Raw genomic sequence first — 18,055 nt, forward strand, 5'->3', positions numbered from 1 at the left:
GATCTAGTGAAACAAACATTTTCTGAAAATATCAATTTTTGGAGAAGTTATTCAATGTACCAGAAATAACTCGAATAAAAGTTATTTTTGGTTATTTTTAGTAAATTTGAATAACTTTCTTAAAAATTGATATTTTCAGAAAAATGTTTGTTTTAATAGATCAACAACACCATGAAGAGTTCATCCTCTAAATTTCATGGATTTATCTCATATCGAATTTGAAATGTTCTGTCCCAAAAATGGGAACTTTAAAAATATACAAATCAAAAAACTAGGGAAAATATCACGAGTAGAAAGTTTATTTTTAGCCTTTGCACAGCCTTAATAGAGTCATAGGTAGAAGCACAATTGCCAATTTGTCGATTAGACTCAGTCGACTGAGTGCTTCCAGAGAGGAAACATCATGCGTATCATGAGCAGTTGAACACTCATTGGAAATTAGAGAACGCTGGCCGGGTTCAGACCGGTAACATCGCGCCGCTGTATCCCCACCTCTGCTGTGCATGTCCCTCCAAGTCAAAAGTAGCTAATTTTGTTCATAGTATAGTTTATAATACAGGTTATACTTAATGATAAGTAATAAGGAGGATAGCCGAATTCATACTGAAATGAACTTGAAGCTGGTAATAAAGTGAAAATTGATAGTTTTAACTTTGTCAAATTATTGTGACCTCTCCAAGCAAGCCCATATGATTCAATAAATTCAATGGTACTTTTCTGCATCGACCTATGTTGTCGAATTGAATATATCCAGTCACATGATCTTGCATGAAAAGGTTATTTTAAGCAAAGATAATTTATCACAATGTGGAAATTATGTCCAAATCTCAACTTCTTTAATTCAGAAAAACTACATATAGTCTCCATGGATCACCATCACCAACGCCACTCAACGATGAAGCACCATCCTCCAACGCTCTACCAATCCAGGTGCCGGTTGCAGAAAAGCCGGTTAAATTTTAACCGTGATTAATTCCACGAGAACCATTCAGAGAAGCCGTCTTATCGAAAAGGCCTTCTCTGATTGGTTCTCGTGAAATAATTGATGGTTAAAATTTTACCGGCTGTTGTGCAACTGGCGATTTGAGTATGTAGACCTAGTATGGCCTATATTGAATGTATAACAAGTTGAGTTCTGCATCTTACAATGTCTTTCTGCCCTGGGTTTCACAGACAACGAGCTTCATTGAGCTTGGGCTCAATCTCAATCTCATTTGAATAGTGAAGTTAAAATGAGATACAAATTGAATATTGAATAATAGCGCAATACAAAAACTTATTCCAGTTTCAACTTTAAACATACAGGAGAGAGAAAACATATGCCTCTTTGCTAAAGCAGAATGTTCATAATGTATGGAACATAAGTATACATTACATTACAAACAACATACAATGTTCACTGTTCAAACCTTACTGTAACTCCAATCCTACCTTTTGGTAGAGAGTTAGTGGGGAGGATATTTTTTTTAATATTCTTTCCGAAGAATGGACATTGATATGTCCAAAGCTCCGCCAATTTATGTAGATGCATTACAATTTAATTATCTATAGTTATTATATTACACATTGCTTTTCATATCATATACAGTTCAATAATTATTTTCTTAGTCTATGTTATGTAAATTCATCTATAATGTTGCTGTATTGTAAGTTATTGTATATAAGTGTATAAGTCAGTATATATTGTAATCTACATAAATAAAGTACTCAATCAATCAATCCTGTAGTTTATTTGTAGCCACGCCCCCTCAGCCTTTCTTCCACGTGCAACAAGTGTAACCAAATTTTTGACTCTGCCTCTGCCCCCCTGGAGCTTTTTCTTTCTGAACATCCTTTTTGAAGGATGGGATTTAAGGCTCCCCTTGGCCCATCTCTTGAGTGCTCACCATGCCCGAAAAATTATTCCAGCTATTGTCTACAGGTCCACAGGTCCTAGAAAATCTGTATTTGACCTTGAAATTCAAAACTTCGTGTATTTTTTGGGGTGAATGACCTCTTAATTTTTGAACATCCTTTTTGAAGGATGGGATTTAAGACTCCCTTTGCATCTCTTGAGATGCTTACCTTGCCCGAAAAATTATTCCAGCTATTGTCTACAGGTCCTAGAAAATCTGTATTTGACCTTGAAATTTAAAACTCTCTTAAAACTCTCTTTAAAACTCTTAATTTTTGAACATCCTTTTTGAAGGATGGGATTTAAGACTCCCTTTGCATCTCTTGAGATGCTTACCTTGCCCGAAAAATTATTCCAGCTATTGTCTACAGGTCCTAGAAAATCTGTATTTGACCTTGAAATTTAAAACTCTCTTAAAACTCTTAATTTTTGAACATCCTTTTTGAAGTATGGGATTTAAGACTCCCTTTGCATCTCTTGAGATGCTTACCTTGCCCGAAAAATTATTCCAGCTATTGTCTTCAGGTGCACAGGTCCTAGAAAATCTGTATTCGACCTTGAAATTCAAAACTTCGTGTATTTTTTGGGGTGAATGAGCTCTTAATCTTGTACATTTGCTCAGACTTTGGACTGAAACAATATTCTCACATTCTTCACCGACGATTTGGAGCTTCCCCCACTCCATCGGTTCTGATGCTGGCCACTCCCCTTCAGCCTTTCTTGCAATTAATACAACAGGTGGTTTTTGTTTGAACATATTTTTACTCTTGCTTTGCTTCCTTTTAGCTTTCATGAGATACTTGAAGATCCTCTCTAGCTTCATACCTTAAGATGCCGACAATGCCCAAAAATCATTCCAGTTATTTTTCTTAGAGGTGTCTTGTTTAGGAAAATCATATTCTCGGTTTTAGCACCGCCCTCATTGTGGTTTTCCGCCTGATCAAGCACACTTAGGTTCAATGATAGCTCAATACAGGGTATAATTCAGGGTACAGTAGTTAACCTTTGTTATCAGTATCGATTTGCTCAGATGATGCCTAGATGGAGAAGCTCATATTAGTGGGGAGATTTCGAAGCAACTCTTTAATAAGAGATAATATGAGTTTGCCCGGTAGTATCCATAATACTAACGTTACAGTACAAGTTACAGATGCTGACTTTTCATCATTCCCATGCTTCCTCATATGTGAAGATGATAATATGGAAATATTGTATTTCTGAATTTACATAAAATTGTTTATAATGTTTCGACTTCGACACATTGAACAGTATTTACCTCAACAATAAACACAAAACTGAAGAACAATTAAACATCAAAAAACACACAAAATTCAATGAAAAAATAGAACAACATGATCATTATTATTTGGAATGAAGATGATCACAATATCAGACATGTATAAACCCAATATAAATAGAAAAAATGAATTGAACAATATAATATTTGCAATAAAGATGATCACTTGTTGGCCAGGAGGCAACTCACTTGCCCAATTGTGACAATTTGTAGATAAACGAGGCTTACTAAGGTCCATAAGCAACTATTCGGTTTAAACTGAGAAATGTCGTTCAAACCCAATATGAAACACATTATTATCAATGCAATCATAATATCCACAAGTAAACGTGGTTTAAACGTAGAGTTAGCATGTGACCCTAACTGAGGAGCTACAAACTACGATTAACTGGGATTAACTAATGAAAATTGGGAGTATAATAGCTATTTCAATATCAAATATAATAAAAATAATAGCAATTATAAAGAAGTGAATAGAAAATGAAATTCTGGGTCATCTAGTAACTAAAGATTAATATAATAATATTTTAAAATCGTTTCTTGGTGGCTTGGATCCGACTCTTTACAATATTCTTGTGATGGAAAGGGTAGCCAAAAAAAAAGAAAATTGGCCGTTTTCACTCTTTCCGATTCCTATACGAATGGCACGACACGACATTCAACGAAGTGAGCTCTCCAATTGGCTGATTCACAATACGATAACTCAATCAGCCAATCGGAGAGCTCACACCCTGTCGTGTCGAGGACAGGAAGCTCTCCGATTGGCTGATTAGGTTAAGGTTTATAGAATCAGGCCAATCAGAGAGCTCCTTGCCCTGTCCTGTCGTGTCGTGACGTCAAGGAACCGGTAAGTGTGAAAACAGTCATCCTTTCGAAATATTGTCTAATCATTATTATCCACCAATTATTCTCATACTAGTCCAGTTGTAGACTATTAATTTCCCTCACATACTTGAAATTTATCAATCACAATTTTGTTATAGCCACCTTACGTTGAATGAGCCTACAATTTTGGGTGGATTCCAAACGAATTAGTGTTAATACTCACTTTTGTTTTTGAAATCGGTGAGATCACTAAGCACTCCCATGTTTGGGTTTCCAGGTAATCTGTCACCTTTGCAAAATCGAATTATCAGTCTCTACTTCCATCACTATTTGGTCCCCTGAAAAAAAACATAATCATGATCAGAAGAGATTCATTGATTAATAAAATCAGTAGAATTGATGGTGATATTGTGAAATCTCTCCATAATAAGAAAACAAAGATATTGTCGAATTTCACTTTAATATTCATTGAATACTTAAAAACAGTACCATGGTTTCACGTTTACCAATATCTTTGTTCTCTTATTATGATTCATCGATTGATTGATTTGATTATGACGTCAGTGAGAAAGGAGATATAATTATTATGGTTATAATATTAATATTAAATTGAATGAAAAAAGACTAAGAAATTGTCAAAAAACCACTGATTTATTGATAATTAGAAAGACCGGTTTCGGTTATTACACCATTGTCAATCTCTGATAAACTAAAACTAAATACAAGAGCAGCAGAATTTATACTAGTAGGCGAGTACTGCTATTGGTCGAGGACATGAACGCCTGCCATTGGCCTAGTTAGACAGTCTCCTCCCCCTCAACGGTGTGACAAATTTTTCGACCAATAGCAGTACTCGCCTACTAGTATAAATTCTGCTGCTCTTGTATTTAGTTTTAGTTTATCAGAGATTGACAATGGTGTAATAACCGAAACCGGTCTTTCTAATTATCAATAAATCAGTGGTTTTTTGACAATTTCTTAGTCTTTTTTCATTCAATATGAATAATTACCACAATATCAACTTCTCAACTACACAAAAAAAATATTAATATTAAAGATATAATTATTATGGTTATAGAAGAAAAACAGAGTTGTCAATTCTCTGTTACTATCGCGCCTTCCATAGTAGACAGATGTGATTCCGATCAATCAATTTCGCACGATTTGGCAACAGCTTGTATCATTCATGCTCGATTTCACCACTAGATATTTCAAGGTGTTTACAAACGTATGCGCCACAACACGCACATTTCGCTTTATATCAAATGATGCTCTTTTTTTAATTATTCATTCATCTTAGTACTTAGTTAACCTTCCGTCAGTCGCGCTGTTGTAAAAAGTACAACAGTGTCAGCTTTTTTGCTGCACAAAACTATTGGATGGGGTGGTGTCAGTGAATGAGTCACCTATGCATTCCAAAACTTTCCCCCATCACTCCACTGAGTTGCAGTATCAACCGAGCAATGGTTCAGTCTTTAGGTGCCATTTAGTCGCGACAGTGCATAAGTCGCACTGTGCATAAGATAGGGAAAGACTAAACGAACCAATAACACAGAATTGATGGCTTTGCTTGGTGTACCTTATTGGGCTATGAAATGGTAATCATCCAAGTGTTCATAGGTTTAAATTAATACAAGAAGATGGAAAAATTAATTATACAATTTATTAATATGCTTCCCTACAGTTACCTTGAAAAGTGAGCATTTCTGCACTGGATGCAGGCCACAAAGAATCACTTTTCCGCTCTAGTGCGCAAAGTATTACTTTGCGTACTCCAGATTTGCAGCATGGCAACGCAAAATAGTTAGTAGGTTATATGGAGCACAAGTACAGGAAAATCAAAATTATGTTGGTAACACTGACTGTGGTCCACGTTATAATATGGCAGTGGAGAACAGCGTTGCCTTGCCATTATGTGCCTTGATTATAGTCATTTCATGGCTGACATAAGATAAACCCCCTTCAAGCAGTCAGATGAATTTTCAATTTAATTACTAATCATTATAATTTAATTATTATTATTCACTTTCAAATAAATTAAGGTTTTTATTAATAATAAAATTACACAGAAAAACATTTGATGGAATTCAGGGTATTTTACCCATAATTACCCACTTTTCATATTCAATGGTAACTGTAGGAAAAATTTAATGTGAAATACGTGCGCAAAGTCCATTTGCTGCACTCAAGAAACCAATATTCTGCACTCACCTACGGCTCGTGCGTAAACGTTTCTTTCGGTGCAGCAAACTGTCACTTTGCGCACTAGTTGCAAAGAACTATTGACAGAGAACAGAGTACATAACACTTGGGAAATTGGATGTTGTAAAAAGTACAACACGCGACTGCTCGTGTGATTGAGTAGGGCGCAACTACCGGAAGGTTAAGTTACCCGTAGTGTACACTCTTGACATCATACCTAGTTAAGATTTGACATGTACTGAAATGTTTCTGAATGTCCAAACTCGAGGAAATCGTAAATTGGAAACCATAGACGACCGGCAAATCATTTAACCGCCTGATAGAGCCAATAAGTGCGTAATCTTTGAGGCGAACTGTACCACGCGGCGGCCGACTTTTCGCTCGGACTGTACATTACAAAAATAACCATGTATTCACTGACTATTAAGCTGGCACAATATTCTAATAATAAAACAGTTGTAAATAAGTTGGAGCTCACACACAGAGACACGCCGCTGAAACAAGACGTTGGTAATAATCAAACTGTCAGCATTGTTTAAATGGGAAACATTGATGTAATCAATAAGGAATACTGACAGTTTGGAAAGTGTAGATGACAACAATCCTGGAATTTTATTGTGAGAACTTTTGGACAAAATTGTTCTATAGGCTAATTGACCGAGCGAAGTGAGGTCTAAGATTGAAGTCGACGGTTTGGCATTTATCTTAATGTTTAAATGTTTTTATGTTGCGCATTTACGGCGGAACGCGTTAATAGATTTTCATGAAATTTGACAGGTAGGAAAGGATAATATAAAAGGAAAAAGGAGCCTCCTTCATACGCCAATATTAGAGTAAAAATCAGTCGACGGTTTGGCATTTCTCTTAATGTTTAAATGTTCAAATGTTTAAATTATAAAGTAGTTTATATGTTTATATGTTTTTATGTTGCGCATTCACGGAGAAACGCGGTAATAGATTTTAATGAAATTTGACAGGTATGTTCCTTTATAAATTGCGCGTCGACGTATATACAAGGTTTTTGGAAATTTTGCATTTCAAGGATAATATAAAAGGAAAAATGAGCCTCCTTCATACGCCAATATTACCGTAAAAGTCAGACTATAGAATTATTCATCATAAATCAGCTGTCTAGTGGACTATAATACTACCCGTTCAAAAACATCGAACATCTTGAAAATTTATCTTTCCATCAACGTTAGTAGACAGTTAACTATAATACTACCCGTTCAAAAACATCAAACATCTTGAGAATTATTGTATCTTTCCATCAACGTTGTAGACATTTGCAGCCAGACCTGATAACAGCTGACAACAATCCTGGAATTTTATTGTGAGAACTTTTGGACAAAATTGTTCTATAGGCTAATTGACCGAGCGAAGTGAGGTCTAAGATTCAAGTCGACGGTTTGGCATTTATCTTGATGTTTATATGTTTTTATGTTGCGCATTTACGGAGGAACGCGGTAATAGATTTCCATGAAATTTGACAGGTAGGAAAGGATAATATAAAAGGAAAAAGGAGCCTCCTTCATACGCCAATATTAGAGTAAAAATCAGTCGACGGTTTGGCATTTCTCTTAATGTTTAAATGTTCAAATGTTTAAATTATAAAGTAGTTTATATGTTTATATGTTTTTATGTTGCGCATTTACGGCGGAACGCGGTAATAGATTTTCATGAAATTTGACAGGTATGTTCCTTTATAAATTGCGCGTCGACGTATATACAAGGTTTTTGGAAATTTTGCATTTCAAGGATAATATAAAAGGAAAAAGGAGCCTCCTTCATACGCCAACATTACCGTAAAAGTCAGACTATAGAATTATTCATCATAAATCAGCTGTCTAGTGGACTATAATACTACCCATTCAAAAACATCGAACATCTTGAAAATTTATCTTTCCATCAACGTTAGTAGACAGTTGACTATAATACTACCCGTTCAAAAACATCGAACATCTTGAAAATTGTATCTTTCCATCAACGTTGTAGACAGTTGCAGCCAGACCTGATAACAGCGCTCACTCTCTCATTCCGGGACGACACGTCACGGTACGATAGGACAGAAAGCTCTATATTTTATTTTGTATTCTTTCTAGACATTCTAAATTGATAAACTATTTATTAATTTTTAAGAAAACATAACAACAGGTCAATGTAACTTACTGAGCGCGAGGTCTAATGTTCACAGAACTACTAGTTTATTGCATTTCTACTGCAGAAATATTAATTTTGAATTTGAAGGTTAGTTACCCATTAGGCTATGCCACAGTCCTCTCAAGTGGTCTGTCAAGATTGGTGTAATGGGAAGTATTCCTGTCATTTAAGTAAGGGACGATGACAGTTTCACATGAATTCCACTATAAAATGCGGCCATTTTACAGCGCCAAACTCAACAATGCTTCAAACTATTTTTAACGACAACAAGTCCGAAATAAACTCTTCATTTCAAAAATAAAATCTCGCACTCCCTCACGCTGTATCTATCGATACACAATTTCAATGTTACTCATCGTCTGCCCAAGCAGGTGTTCTGTTTCTCGTTTCTTAGTTTCAGTTTCAAAAGACTAATTCGGCATCAAAGAGCCGTAAATTGTTACTAAGTTGGCTGTTGAATGTTTTGCAGCGCTCACACTGCAAGTAGCTGGGATTTCTGTTGGAAAATATTAGTACAGTGCTCTAGTGAACGGTTCAAATTAATCCCCATCGTATGAGAGTATTGCTTAAATTGACGTTGAATCTCCTGACGTTTTACTAATTGATTAACACTCATCCAAAACAAGATTGTTGTAATTTCTTTTTGCGATTCGTATTTGTTTTCTTTCATCTTATACTTACAATCTTTGAAGTGTCATATTTATTTTGTCTATGTTTATTTATCTTTTGTAACTCGTATTTTTTTGTAACTAGGCACCCGCCGAAAAACCTTCGGGTTTGGCAGGACCCTCAATTGTTCGAGTTCGAATAAAAATTTTGATTTGATTTTTTTTGTAAAATAACTGATTTCATCCAACACTAATAACTTACTCACTGTTTTTGTGTAGTTGTGAAGTTGATATTGTGGTTATTATTAATATTATCATTGTGGTAATTTTCATATTGAATGAAAAAGACTGAGAAATTGTCAAAAAAACCACACATTTATTGATACTTAGAAAAACCGATTTCGGTTACTACACCATTTCTAAGTATCAATAAATCTGTGTTTTTTTGACAATTTCTTAGTCTTTTTTATTCAATACTTACTCACTGGCCTATCATCATTTTTTCAACTCGTATAACTAGTGACCCACTCGGTTGGAGAACTCGCTCAAGAACTTTTGTATTGTAATCTTTGAAATCCGCAACTTTTAAATATACAGTGGTCCAAATATACAACTTTTAAATATACATACAAAGCATAAGCTCAAAGTTCAAAGCATAAAGAAAATAAATAGCAAAAGATATCCCATGGTATAGGTCGTTTATCTTCCAATTCCCAAGGCGATTTTTTTCAACTCAAGCCGATCACTGTCGACTAAACTGTCTTTAATTACTTTTTTGTTATGGTGAGAGTGTAAGAACGCACATTATAAGAGACCAGTGTCAAACAGCTTCACCAAAAACAACAACTAAGTGCCGGTCCCACAAAAGCCGGTTAAATTTTAACCGTGATTAATTCCGCAAGAACCAATCAGAGAAGCCGTCTTATCAGAAAGGCTCTCGTTTAATTAATCACGGTTAAAATTCAACCGGCTTTTGTGCAACCGGGCCGAAGACTAACGGCTTGAGTTAACACTGAAATGTTCACTTCGCAACGCCCTATACCATGGAATATCTTATGCTATCTCTTCTCTATGCTTTGAACTCTAAGATTATACTAGTAGCTCTGTGAACAGTAGACCTCGCGCTCAGTAAGTTACATTGACCTATTGTTATGTTTTCTCAAGAATTAATAAATAATTTATCAATTTAAAATGTCTAGAAAATAATAAACGTAGAGCTTCTCTCTGATCTTACCGTGACGTGTCGTCCCGGAATGTGAGTGTGAGCGCTGTCAGGTCAGGCTGCAACTGTCTACAACGTTGGTGGAAAGATACATTTTCAAGATATTCCATGTTTTTGAACTGGTAGTATTATACTCAACTGTCTACTTACGTTGATGGAAAGATAAATCTTCAAAATGTTCGATGTTTTTGAACGGGTAGTATTATAGTCCACTAAACAGCTGATTTATGATGAATAATTTTCTATAGTCTGATTTTTACTCCGATATTGGCGTATGAAGGAGGCTCCTTTTTCCTTTTATATCATCTTTGAAATGCAAAATTTCCAAGAGTCCACTAAACAGCTGATTTATGATGAATAATTCTATAGTCTGATTTTTACTCCGATATTGGCGTATGAAGGAGGCTCCTTTTTCCTTTTATATTATCCTTGAAATGCAAAATTTTCAAAAACCTTGTATATACGTCGACGCGCAATTAAAAAAGAAACATACCTGTCAAATTTCATGAAAATCTATTAATGCGTTTCGTCGTAAATGCGCAACATATAAACTTTAAGAGAAATGCCAAACCGTCGACTTGAATCTTAGACCTCGCTTCGCTCGGTCAATCATCTTTTTATTCTATCTTTTCTCTATGGTACAAAGTAAATCTCACTTTGAGGGAAACAACGGTTAGCAATCCTTATAAAATGATAACATCACTGCTTCCCATAAAACTGTTGACAGTTGAATGTAAATCTCACTATAGGGGGAAATAGTGAGAATCCAAGAACGCAGCCATTAATCTGTGCTTGCAGTCTATTAAGCCTGATCTTCCCTTGACTGACACCTTTTTATAGCCCCAACCAAAACATCGCACTACAAGAACGTGGAATACCACTTTATTCACCGCTTTACCGGGAAAGAGCTATCTAAATAATCTAATAAATCTTTCCAAGAAAGTGTGTTGTAAGATGGCAATCTCAACACGTGTATACTATTCCTCTTTCAACTTGCTTTATGATCCTCTCTGTTTGCCTCATTTGAGGAATGCCTTGAGGAGTAGAGAGTGAGAGGTGACTGTAAGGCATGCCTCAAATTCAATTCCTGCAAGGAACAGTTTCTTGCTTCAAATCCTGTTTCAAATTCTACTTTTTTACTAATTCTCTTTCAACTTGCCTTATAATCCTCTCTGTTTGCCTCATTTGAGGAATGCCTTGAGAAGGTAGAGAGTGAGAGGAGACTGTAAGGCATGCCTCAAATTCAATTCCTGCAAGGAACAGTTTCTTGCTTCAAATCCTGTTTCAAATTCTACTTTTTTACTAATTCTCTTTCAACTTGCCTTATAATCCTCTCTGTTTGCCTCATATGAGGAATGCCTTGAGAAGTTATAGAGTGAGAGGAGACTGTAAGGCATGCCTCAAATTCAATTCCTGCAAGGAACAGTTTCTTGCTTCAAATCTTGTTTCAAATTCTACTTCTTCACTAATTCTCTTCCAACTTTCCTTATAATCATCTCTGTTTGCCTCATTTGAGGAATGCCTTGAGAAGGTAGAGAGTGAGAGGAGACTGTAAGGCATGCCTCAAATTCAATTCCGCAAGGAACAGTTTCTTGCTCCAAATCCTCTTTCAAATTCATCTTCTGTACCACTTCTCTTTAAACTTGCCTCATGATCTTCTCAGTCTTCCTCATTCGAGGAATGCCTTGAGGAGTACGGAGTCAGAGGAGACTGTAAGGCATGCACCTGACGCATGCCTCAAACTCCTTCAAAAAACAGTTTCTTGCTAAAATCCTCTTTCAAATTCTTCTTCTATACTACTTTTCTTTCAACTTGCCTTCTGATCCCCTCTATCTGCCTCATTTCAGGAATGCCTTGAGGGAGTAGAGAGTGCGAGGACGATGTAAGGCATGCAACTGAGGCATGCCTCCAATTCAATTCCTAGTCGTGATTCTTGGCTATTGGTCGCGATTCTCAGGCATAAAACAAGATTCATGGTTCGGAGAAACCTTATGAGGAGGATTCAGTATTCACGAAAGATTATTTAGTTTGAACTTGACTTGATTATAAATCAGTTATATGTATCTATTTACTCAATTTACAGACAACGATTATTCATTCATTTATTAGAACGATTCTTGTGTTTAAATTCCAGGTGATCTAATCGTAGGCTTACCTGGATTAAACTTGTTTTTGATGGTTCAGTCAATCTCTCAAAACCCAGAGACAGATATAAGAGAGAACACATTGATACTTAAATTCTGTTCCCAATGGATGCCATTGGTTCTCAAAGCACTGCTCACACATTTCCGTCTGCATAAGTGTGAACACTTCCATTTGAAGCAATGGAATTTTTTTTCGCCAAACACAGGAGAAATTCATTGGTAGAATTATTGGATAAGCATGACGTTATCAGTGAAATGATCTTCAATCAAGCAAGAAACCTCAACTTTTGATAACTTTCAACAGATTCAGTGCAATCTTTAGCTTCTACTTATGTTCTCATATCTATATCAAATCTTCATATTTACCAAATTTTTCATAGTTTCTCAAGAAAGAATAGCAAATTTCAACACTTCCACCTCAAATTCCTGATGGCTTCAATGTCTTCAGAGTTGACTCTCTAAATTACAATTTTTTTTCAATTTTTGAAACTGTTCCACTGCGGCTCTGTTTGACTCTTTAAATTACAATTTTTTTCAAATTTTGAGACTGTTACCAACACTTTCACTGCGTAGTTTCAAGGTACTCGTTCCTCGAAGCTAATCCAGAAAACTATTTCTATTTCTCAGTTTAAGCTGCGACTTTACCAAAATAATTTATCCTTTCCCATTCAAAATGGTTCATCAAGTCAACAACATAAACTCCGAATTCTCATGGGACAACATAACACACAACATTGTGTTTTTACATAAATTTGTCATAATATTATTATTTCAAGCTATGAGCGAAAGTGATGGAGTATTATCAATTTTCTTTTTGCGTTCTATTTTACAGTATGTCAACCCCAAAAATCATTGTTAATCCTATTGACTCTATGTCTATAAACATAAGTATCCCAGTTTATTTTATCAAAGTTTTTTCTCAAGTTGTATCAATTCTGGAAAACTGTAGATCCTCATGCTCCATCAAAAACAAGATTAAAATTTCTGCCATATGCATTCATTTTATATATTTTATAACAGTTATGAAGTGTTGTTAATCCAGTCTTGCATTTTTATTAGACTGGAGAACCCTGTTTCAAGTATTTCGTTTATCGAGATGAGAAAATTTATCCAGCATCACTATTATTTATTCTATCACCGTTTTCATCACAATTATCTTTTCTGATGTCTGTAATAATAATTTCACAAACTTTACGATGACATCTTCTGCTTTTCTTGAGAATCAAATCTAATCTGGATCATTCCTAAATTACAGAGATACCACTAACAAGCTGCAGAATTTACGTTCGTTTCTTTCATTAACTTTTTCTGAATTGCTCGTCTTTTTATGTTTTTCAGTCTCTTTTGACAATCTTATTTATCGAATGTTGGTGCAGACATGTTTTTTCCATTCAGCTTTAAAAATATCACACTCAACCCAAATATATATGCAGCTCTCTCTAAATATATACTTTCAGTGTTGAATTGGTACATATTCCTGAATATCTTGAGGCGAAGTAGAAGATGTCTGTTGACATAGACAAGGAAACGATTTTTGAAAAAGTTGATATTTTTGAAAAACTTTCTGGAAGGGTTGAAAAATAGGATCTCTTTCGTATCAAGTCTCGAAAATGTCTGGCTACTTGGTGGGTGATCCACTCCAGACAGTTTGGGAATTCATTTGGTATTTTTAATTTTCTTCAAAAAGTGACTCGCCTGCTATGACTCATGTCACATATGAAGAGGTTCTAGGAAGTTAATAGACAGTCTATTTTTATAATGGTGGACTTGAAGTAGTATCAAGTAAAATAGTAGCCTACTGGTTTTTACCAGAGCCAGTATTCAAGTATTTTTTATTTTATTTATCTATCTACTAGTAGTTCTGTGAACAGTAGACCTCGCGCAGTTATAAACCAACCGCAGCCTCCTCTGTCCTTACTGTCCATCAGAGTAAATTCTGTCCTGTCCTGTCGTGTCGGCGAGATATCGGTGTGAAAACGAGTAATGGCTGTTGGGGTTGGTGTGTCAAAAATTCTAAAATCAAAAGCTAATCTCCTTCAAGACATACTGGCAACAGGTCAGCCTGAGTTGAAATCAGAGATAGGTCGAGAGGAAATACTATGTTCCTTCCAGTTATTAATCCATTGCATGCGTCATTGCATGCAATTAATATTCCACAAGACAGCTGATTTTCCACTAACTTACATTGAGATATTAATGCAATTAGTAGCATGCAACTGATAATCCAGTCGACAACTGATTTATGATGATTAATATTATATAGACTGATTTTTACGGTAATATTAGCGTTCAAAGGAGACTCCTTATCCTTTTGTATTATCCTTAAAATGCAAAATTCAAATACCTTATATATTATATAAGTCGACGCGATATTACAAAAGGAACATACCTGTGAAATTTCATGAAAATCTATTACCGCGTTTCGCCGTGAATGCGGAACAGAAACATAAACGTAAAGAGAAATGCAAAACCGTCGACTTGAATCTAGATCTTCGTCATCTAGAATCAACTAACGTGACCCCCACTATAGTTGTGTATTCGCAAACATTTAAAATGTTACTTTTTACTAAGGAGAAGTACTAGTTCACCTTTGTCGCTTTAGATCTCACTTCGCACGGTCAATTATTTTTTTACAAAAAAGCACACATCGGAAGAGAAAAACCAAGGGAACCTTGTACTATTTCTCCCCCAAATTTAGGTAACATTGAAAAGTCCGAAATAGGGTTATGCCTTCTAGGTTTTCACTTCAACTAAATATTAGTGCTCAAATATGTTTATCAAGTTGGCAGGAGACTAAGTGAATTCACTATAGCAAAATTCACCCCAAACTGTCAATATTTATTCTAATCTTTATTCATACAAGTACATCATGGAAATGATAGGAAGAGGAAACATAAGGTAACCTTATGTTAGACCTCTCCTAAATTTAGATAAGGTTACACCAGAGACAAGGGAAGATCTAAGTTCTAGATAGATTGTAACTTCTATAAAATTACTTACTCCTTTCTGGTTACACATGGTCCGAAATAAATGAAAGGAGGAATAACTTGTCAATGACCCATTACTTGCTGCTATCTATCGGCAGTATTCATGAATTAACACAGCTTGCAATGTCGACCAATCAGAGACGATGAGGCGGAGCTTGGAGGTGTGTCAGTGGGAGTGGAGTGGGAATACCAAATCTGGATCTTGTCTGTGATTGGTCCTTTGTTCTTCCTCTTCAATCGCATCGATTATTGTGATTCAACCATATTTCTTGTGTGTAGGATTGATGACAGAATGATATTTATGTATTCCTTAATTTGTAGAGCTCTAAAATCACAAACTGGGTTAATATTTTTCGAAATTCGATAAATTTTCATATTCAATCGCCGAAGAGACAAAGTAAGGTTATCTGTTGTCTACATAAATAGATAAATGAATAAATATGTGCATACGAATTTTCCACAATCATAGATAGATTCACTTTCACGTGATTCAGGGGAAACTGTTTGTGCTTCTCAAATATTCAAGTACCTACAATCATATACAAGCGAATTCTATTCAAGGAGATTAATTCCAAATATAAGACTGGTAAGCTGTAGGGAGAATATTTCAAAACATTGGAAACGCCGACAGATCTTTAGTAGATTTTGACTCATAATCAACTAACTACACTATAACGCAAGACAATCACCAGTTAGTCAAGACAAGACAAGACATGATCAGACACAATACTTCACATAGTTGCTTATGAAGACATATCTAATTGCAATGACTAATCAGCGTGTGTTGCGTCATAAGCAACTATGTGAAGTATTGGGTCTGATCATGTCTTGTATTGTGTTGACTAACTGGTGATTGTCTTGCGTAATACTTCATTAAATCTTAGGAAAATCATGATTAATTAACTATTGTATTTATCAATTTGTAATTATATCCTATTTTGTCTATTCTTTCTGTTATTTATTGCAAATGAATTTCAATTTCAATATTTGAGACTACGAACAGATTTGAAACGATTTGAATAGTCCTTCTATCAACAATTAACTAGTTCATTAATTTTGGATTACATTGCAAACTGCGATTCACTTGATATTTTATAAATCCAGCAGTCCTTTGTTCTTCCTCTTCAATTGAATCGATTATTGTGACTCAACTATATTTCTTGTGTCTGGGATTGATGACAGAATGATATTTATGAATTCTTAAATTTGTAGAGCTCTAAAATCACAAACTGGGTTAATATTTTTCGAAATTCGATACATTTTCATATTCAATCGCCGAAGAGACAAAGTAAGGTTATCTGTTGTCTACATAAATAGATAAATGAATAAATATGTGCATACGAATTTTCCACAATCATAGATAGATTCAATTTCACGTGATTCAGGGGAAAGTGTTTATGCTTCTCAAATATTCAAGTACCTACAATCATAGTCAAGCGAATTCTATTCAAAGAGATTAATTCCAAATATAAGACTGGTAAGCTGTAGGGAGAATGTTTCAAAACATTGGAGAAGCCGACAGAGTCTTTAGTAGATTTTGACTTATAATCAACTAACTACACTATAACGCAAGACAATCACCAGTCAGTCAAGACAAGACAAGACATGATCAGACACAATACTTCACATAGTTGCTTATGAAGACATGTCTTATTGCAATGACTAATCAGTGTGCAACTATGTGAAGTATTGGGTCTGATCATGTCTTGTATTGTCTTGACTAGCTGGTGTGTGGCTAGCCAGATACTTCATTAAATCTTGGGAAATCATGATTGATTAACTATTGTATTTATCAATTTGTAATTAAATCCTATTTTGTCTATTCTTTCCGTTATTGATTGCAAATAAATTTCAATTTCAATATTTGTGATCACGAACATTTGAAACATGTTTCATATTCATTCTATTAACAATTAACTAGTTCATTAATTTTGGATTACATTGCAAACTGCGATTTACTTGATATTTTATAAATCCAGCAGTCCATTATACATTCATACATTGATAGATACAATATAATTCTCAACTATGAATGATTGGGGAAGGAACAACAGGCGTAAAGCCCAAAACTGTTCCTTTTCCAAATTTAGATAGAAATTTTCCAAAAATAGGTTATATTTATCTTTATATATAAAAGCGAAATGGCACTCACTCACTGACAGACTGACTGATTGACTGACTGATTGACTGACTGACTCACTCACTCACTCACTCGCATAACTAAAAATCTACCGGACCAAAAACTTTCAAATTTTGTAGGTATGTTCAGTTGGCCCTTTAGAGGCGAACTGAGAAATCTTTTGGCAATATTTTAACTCTAAGGGTTGTTTTAAGGGTTTAAAGTTCGTCTTTTAGCATGTATATTTTCTTCTCCTAATCTCTTAATTATAATTGTAATTCCATATCATATTAATATAGAACTATAATCTAGATAGAGTACCTCTTCGAAACAGTTGTTAACTGGCAACTAATTAGTAATTTTGTCAGGTGGCATTAAGTTGAGTTGACTTTGTTAGGTTGGCACCAAGTTGAAGATTTCAATGCATTTATCGCGGAAAAATTGATTGGGCACTGCTACTTCATCCTGGGAATATTATATTACTAGCCGTCAGGCTCGCTTCGCTCGCCATATCCGTTTAGCCTGAAGTTTAGTCTGGACCCCCGACTGGATTGTTCTAACATATGATAAAAATGCTCAAATGAAAAATGCAGGCGA

The sequence above is a fragment of the Nilaparvata lugens genome, chromosome 3, assembly GCF_014356525.2.
Source record: "Nilaparvata lugens isolate BPH chromosome 3, ASM1435652v1, whole genome shotgun sequence".
NCBI lineage: Eukaryota > Metazoa > Arthropoda > Insecta > Hemiptera > Delphacidae > Nilaparvata > Nilaparvata lugens.